At 49.6% G+C, this 7,428-nt stretch overlaps 1 protein-coding gene across 1 annotated transcript in view; it reads right to left on the bottom strand.

Moving 5' to 3' along the window:
• LOC113209565 (glutamate receptor ionotropic, NMDA 2B) overlaps positions 1 to 7,428 on the bottom strand; it is a 257,791-nt gene that overhangs the window by 188,962 nt on the left and 61,401 nt on the right. The gene's annotated exons all lie outside the window — the stretch shown is intronic.

Here is a 7,428-nt window from a genome sequence, read left to right as displayed (position 1 = left end):
GGGGGAGGGGGGGAAGTAGGAGATACACAGCGGGGAATCAAGGAAGAGTGGCACGTCGGCCAAAATGGAAAGTAGGCGAGCTGCATTTAATATAGACTCTTATTGTTTTCCAAATCATGGAGGTGAAGCTGTCTCGAGTGCGGCCATGCTTTTACTCTGGAATACTTTGCCCGAGCGGGTCTGCGCTGGGATGGTTCAGGCCGCGCGGGTCCACCGCGATCGTTTGCGGCCGGGGTATAGGACAAAGTGACCACAATCTGACAGACTTCGCAATACTGTTACGACTATCCATCCATCAGATTGACCACAATGCACATTGACCTAAAACCGATCCTAAAATGAATTTTCAAAATTTATGTCTGTTGTTTTGTTTTGGCTTGTTATATGTTTTGACGGTTTCAAGTGAAAAATACAAATAAAAAGTAAAAGACAAGTTTACATATTCAAAGGTAGCTGGCAATGTTGTGCACAATCGCTAGCAAGAATCCTCATGACGTGGCCGCGAGCCGTGGGAAACACGCTAATATGAGGACTGCTTTCTATAAAGAAGCAGGATAACAAAATCCTGCCATAGCAAACGATTTTTCTTTCACTAGAAAAATGTTTGCTCTGAAAACAAAAACAATGTATAATACTGTTCACTGGTAAAAGCTTCCGGTGAATTTCGCCGTAAGCCACAGTGAACCCTACGCCACTGAAGCTTTACGGAGAAAATTGACCGTATGACACGGTAAACTGCAGATTCCGGTGAAATTCATGGTAAGCTTTTGTTAGTCTTCCCAGATTTGCTGCAGAATTAAATAAGGAACTATATTGATGATAGAGCAAACATGCTGCTAATCAAGCCTCCGATTTGCTGAAAGACCAAATTCTTTTTCTACGGCAAAAAAAAGGGTGGGTTGTCAATTCAAACTGTAGGTTTGGATTTCTGACAGGAGGGTCACACAGTGTGGAAACGAAAATTAATTACGTCAGTTCATAAAAACCTATACCCGTGGCGCCAGAGATACCCGGACTTCCTGGCATGATCTCTCCCTACAGCACTCCGAAACTCTGCCTCCCCTTGCCCCTTTTATTGCCATCTAGCCTATGGCCTATCTTTCAGACCCCTTTACCTCCTCCTATCCCCTCACGATTCCTTCCTGGGTTCCTCATATCCCGACCCCTTGATCCAAAGCCTTCCAGCAGTCGTGGAGTCCTTTTACAGCATTGCAAAGTAAGCCTGCTTTCCCTTCGCTGTACTGCACTGTGAGAAAAATAACCTACGGTCTAACAACGGTCTTGGACCGTCAATTATTAACCAATTGCAAACCGTTCTTGGACCGTACCTGGTCGGTGTCATCACAGCGCCTTACCGTTATTTTAACCGTAGAATGTGATTTCCATTCAAAGGTAAATAACCATAATTTCTTTTGCTTCAATAGAAATTCTCCTTTTATTCCACTAAACGACTTCAATTGGGTCATTTAAAAGGAGAATTTCTCAAAAAGTATGAAAAAATTGTGGCTTTTTATATTTTATCTGAAACCACATTCTACGGTATCGTACTGTGCTGTAAAATCCAAGCTGTTATTTCACCGTAGGTAGACCGTTATTTTTTACAGTGTGCCTCCAGGTGATAGTTACATGGCGAACACAACGAAGCTCTCAAGAACAAAAACAGCTGTGCATTTGAGTTAAATGCAGGACATGCGTTTTTTGTTTCAAAGAAAAGGCTGCAAACGTGTGTCAAAATTCTCGTGGTTTATATCACAGCCCAGGCAGGCGCCAGGCGCCCCGAGTAGATGTATACGCCAGACCATGTCTCGCGTAACAGGCTTCACGATGCGCTACGCCGCTACAGTGTCGTCTGTGAGCTTTGTCACTTTTGTTAGTTAATCGTCCTCCTTATGAAAGGGTTAATGATTTTTTTTTACATATTATTTTACTATCACGAGTATAATAAAGATAATCCGTTGGTAAGATGGCTGTTTCCGATCCTTTGTGTTGTTTCAAACATACATAAACATACATAAATACATACATAAATACGACCCGGCCACTGCTGTTCGTAAAGAACAAAGAGTGCTTTACTGCTGACACGCATTCAATTCCATGACGTTACTTATTCCCTTCCAAAATAAACGGGGAAAAATGAGGCAAACTAAAGTTAACATTAGGAGCGTGGCTCATAACACACGGTTCACTGGCAGCTACTGGCAGGGCGGTACCTCACAGTCCCATGAAAGGATAGGACCGACACGTGTCAGTATCTCCTTCTTTCCAACTAGGCCTTTTTTTTCGAACCTGTCCTGCCCCCCTAGAGCCCCGCAAAGAGCGAGCTACGCGAGCTAACGCCAATGCCGGATTGTGACCGGTAGATTTAGCTCGTCTCGTCTCGCGACTGCATAGCTCGTCTCGTCTCGTCTCACGCTAGCTCGCGAGCTGGCGGCGGGCGGCTGCGTCGGAGCATTTAATTTTCCCGTCTTTCAGATTACCAAACTCAAAAACTTATGCTGAGAATGTGATTTGGAGGGGAAAATGCAACTTCTCACTCAATTTGGTACAATTTTGGTGCCAAAAAATAGTGCGATAGCGGGAATCGAAGCTATGACCAGCCGATCGTCGGTGTTAGTCGGTGCCGAGCTGTTCGGCGAACGTTCGGCTACTCTTCGGATGCGATCTGCTGGCGTCCGCTTGCGAGCTATCGTCTGTTCACGTCAACCGGCCTCCGGAGCGTTGCTCGCGTAGCTCGCTCGTTGCGGGGCTCTATGCCCCCCCCCCAGCTACCCCCTTTCTATCCTTCTCTTTCTATACGCTTTTCAACGACCCCCCCCCCCCTTTCCCTCTATCCTCCTCCCCCCAAAACACGCGCTTTTTTTGTACAGCAGCCCGACTGGCCGTGCCGTGCTGTGGGTCTCTTCTTCCCACAGTCAACACTACAACCACTACCACTCATACGGCTCACAATACACACACACATGTGGTTTTATACGCGCCGGACAGCAAGGGTGCATTATTTCAGTCTATACAATGGATGGCACTGCATAGCCCGTGTTGAATTGCTCGCCTGCTCGCCAGCGCAGCTCGCGCGCTAACTACGCCTTGCTTGCACCACTGTCGTTCATCTTCCTTGCCTCACCCCGCTCCCCTCCGGTCCCTTCCAGATTCAGTTAGCCGCTGCCATACCGTCGCCGTACGTTATCCGTCCCGCCCCTCCCACTTCCTTTGCCGGGCCTCGTGGGCGGGCTGGAGCGGGGTGGGGCGGGAGGGGGAAAGCAGCTCGGGGGTCGGGACAATTCAGAGGGAAGCGCCCCTTGATTGGCCGGGGCCACAACCACCTCACCTTTTTTCTTTGAGATTATTAGATTCGTTGGCGTTCCTTTTCTTCCTCTCCCGCTGCTCCCTTTGGGAGGCGCGTGACTCCCCCGCGGCGGGGTCAGAGGCCGCTGCGGGGCCTGTGGGCAGGGCCCGGGGGACGCGAGGAGCCCTCCCTGCGGTGCCACAGCCACACTCAACACCACACTGCAAACAAGCAGGCTTCCCTGCCCTCACACCAAATGCAGTTGTTAGCTCTACTTCACTACGCTGGCAACTCCGTGTGGGGCGAGCCTGCTTGGCCCGCCGTTTGCGATTGGTGGAGCGAAGAGAACACGAATACATTACTGTTTTGTCCCTTATGTTTCAGAATTGAATTCTATTTTGTTGCTTGTGTATCGACAGTTAGTCAAACCCTCTCCGTGTACGTTAACAAACGACAAATGAAAATTGGAGCGGGAATCCACGAGGCACATTTACGTCTCGTTCTCATTTTTAGCCATACCTCCCCTGAATGATTGTGTTACAGCGCGACCACTAGACAGACAGCAGCCCCCTAGGACCACAGCCCACAGTCTCGAGTACCTTTCCCTCTCTGCACACTATCTAGCATCCCAAGCCAACTGTACACTGGCCTTTACCCACACAGAGCGGTAGAGTGCTTGTCCTGAATCAAATCGATCGTGATTGCGTTGTTGCTCCCCCCCCCCTTCCCTTTCCCACTGTCGCTTCTGCACCAACCTCACGCAGGGCAAAGCATTCTCCCAGAACCACATATACGTGCTTAGCGCTGCATTCTCCAATTAACTAGTCTGCTTGCCACCTGAAATTCCTTTTCTCTCTCTCTCTCTCTCTCTCTCTCTTACTTTGTATCATTTGTCTGAAACATGATCTCGGAAAAGTGTGATATTTTTCAAACTATATCAGAGAGCGGGTTTACATTGTGAGCGAAACAAAACACGTATCAAATTAAAAGAGAGAGTTGTCGATTTTGAATTATGTCCGATATTAATCGTACAGTAGAAAAAAGGTTGAAAAAATCAAATAACTAATTTCTTTCCAAAGGACTGCATTAAAAGTTAAACTTTAACTCTTAAATAACGTAAGAGGCAGTTAAGTAATAAGTTACGGAGACAGCTGTGGTTGGGGGTTCACGAGACTATACTGGACTGAGACTAGAAAACATGAGACTGGGCCTGAAACTGGACTTGAGACCGGATATACTCTAAATGTCAAGGGACAATTTTGTCCGTAGATTTGCAACGATTTCGTGCACATCCAGAAAGGATGCAATTTTGTTCCCTTAATTGGACAAATTGTGTGAAGTTTCACACAATTTGTCTAGTTTTATGATTGCATCCTTTCTGGATGTGCACGAAATCGTTGCAAATCTACAGACAAAATTGTCCCTTTACATTTAGAGTGTATGAGACCAGATATGACCTCGGTCAGAGGGATACCAGGTACATAGTCTCATGTCTAAGGCTAGAAGTCTAATGTCTCACGAGACTTCCAGCATAAGACGCGAGACTTTCCGAGCTGAGACATGAGACTGTGCGTCTGGTATACCCCATTGACCGCACAGTTTACTGTCTCAGGTCGGAAGTCTCATGTCTCAGGTCGGAAAGTCACATGTCATAGGCTGGAAGTCTCGTGTCTGGAGACATGATACTTCCATCCTGAGACATGGGCCATGTACCAGGTTACCCCTCTGACCGAGGTCATGTCCGGTCTCATGTCCAGTCTCAAATCCAGTCTCATACTCAGTCGCAAGTTTTCTGGTCTCAGTCCAGTAAAGTCTCATGTACCCTGCTTCAAAGTATACCTCCTTAAACTCATGTGGGAAACATTTCGGTTCGAAATCTCCTAAATTTTGCGACGAGAAATATAGAAAAGGATGTGCGTGCGATTATTGCAGAGTGAGGTCGCCAGGCTCATGGCAGTCTGCTCAGAAGCCTCCATATTGTGCCGTACTTGATGGCGGGAGCCTTGGCCTGTTGCATCCCCTCACGGCTGACGAGGCCTTTATGAGGCCGCCTGGCCAGGACACACACAGACATCAGGCCTAGCCCACGTGGGCTGTATGAAGGCCCGCCCGACAGCCACTGCTCTGACATAGTTAGTTTGTTAGCTGCGAACAATTCGGGAGCTTAGTAACAAAGTATTTGCCTTGTTATACAAAGTGCTTGCTTTGTAGCTTATAACTAACAAGGAAGATGTACGCCAACAGGCTTCTCGGTTTCACAAAACACAGCGGTAAATGCCTGGCATACATCTACCAACGCCTGCGGCGTTGACACCCGATATAAACTGGACCTTGACCGTCCCTGAACAATTTTGGCATTAGCATATTTCGTTTTCGAGTTATGGTGATCACAGACATAACTAACAATAAAATCAAACGGACGCGAAACCTTTTGGTTGCTAGAGTAATAGGCTTCGCTATATGGCCTTTTCAAAAGCTGCCGAAATGTTCGTAAGCTGCAAACTTCTTCATACCCAAGCTGACAAAAGTGTTGGCACTAATTTCTCTTTCATTTAACAGTGTGTGCCCGGAAGCCCCCTGCCCAGCGTGCAAGGCCTGGACAAATTCAATCCCCCTCCCCTCTTTACCCCTACCCCCCACCCTCATCTCTCTCCAACTGACCCTCTCCCCCCACCCGAAAAGCAACAAATTCGCCCTCATAAAACGTCACGGCAAGCGAGCCTCACGCCGCCGCCATATATCATGGGCAGCCGGCCAAGTAGCGAGTGTGTTTTGTTCGATCTCACCCCCCACCCCAGTCTCGCTCGCCAGCCCCACGTCATAGCGCGGACTTCGTCTGCAGGCCGTTCTGCGCGGCCGAGCAGCCCGCGGGCCCGTCTCGCCTGGCCACAGAATGGATCGACAGCCGCCAACTTAAGGAAAACGAAGTTTTTCAATAAAGAGAGTTCTGTCAACAAGATCGCTCTCAAGTTGCATTTCGACGATACCTTGGTCGACCTATTGTCGAGATTCACTTTAGACCCCCCCCCCCCCCAAAAAAAAAAAGAATACGCCCAAAATCCCGGTGGTGGTGGCTGATCCGCGAAAGGTGGCACCAGGTCTTTTAAGTCGGCACCTGCTACCGCGTCCTGCAGTGCGCGATGCCGAGCGATGCGCTCCCACCCGCACCTCTTTCAACCTTCATGCCCCAAACCCCCAGAGGGTCCTGCCGGTGGGGGAGGTGATGAGAGGGGGTGCGTGGTGCGTGTCGTTTGACTGCAACACTATGGCGGTCACATCAGGTACAGAGTTAACACGTTGGGCCCCGAGGTGGGCACGTGGTGAACACGCCTTACGCCTTGCCGGGACCCTGACACCCCGCGTTAACTCCTTTAAAACCCAACGTTGTTAAACATACTAGATTTGGTTCTGCTCTCACACGCTTTGTTGTGGCAATCAGGTCTCTCTACACCGTGAATTTACTAAATGACGGGTATCATGGTGCACTGATCGATAAAGTACCCCTTGGGATACAGCACTGTTCTTCCAATCCAGGGGAGCCGGAAGGCAAAAAAAAGCACACAGAGAGGAAGAAGGGTTTTGGCGCTCCGTTCTGCTCCAGTTTCTCCTTCTCCAAGCTAGCCCCCACCCCCTCCACCAAACCCCTCCTTATTCTGATGGAAAGTTTAGCGGTTCAAATCCGAGGGGATTTGCCTTGGCAGGCGGCGCGCTCCCCGGCTCGGCTCGGCTTCCAGGGGGTCAAGTGTCTTCTAAACTTGACGCGGCAAAGGAACACTAAGAAGAGATTGTCGTTGACGCCCGATCCCGCCCGGATAACCAACATGGCGTGCATCCGCTTGGCGGCTCCGGAGGGGCGCAGGGCACAGCCTAGCTGTCAAAAGCGCAGCCGGCGCCGCACTCGATGGCCAAACTTTAATCAAAGTCCCCTTGCAGCACGGGGTGGGGCGGGGGTCGCGACAAACGAACAATTTCCGCCATCGGCACGCCCTTTAGATCTCTGTCCCTCCCGCTATGAAACATAAAGAAGGGTCGTGACTGATCCCCGCTCCAAAGGGGATGGGGGTTGGGGGAGGGTAGGGCTGGTGGGCGTGCTGGGAGCCCGAGGGCGACGCGGCAGAGTGTGGTGTGGACTGGTAGGGGGGGGG

Source organism: Frankliniella occidentalis, unplaced genomic scaffold, assembly GCF_000697945.3.
Source record: "Frankliniella occidentalis isolate FOCC.00 unplaced genomic scaffold, Focc_3.1 Scaffold340, whole genome shotgun sequence".
In the NCBI taxonomy this organism is placed as follows: Eukaryota; Metazoa; Arthropoda; class Insecta; order Thysanoptera; family Thripidae; genus Frankliniella; species Frankliniella occidentalis.
The sequence above is the reverse complement of the archived record's forward strand: the minus strand, read 5'-3'. Positions and strand labels throughout refer to the sequence as shown.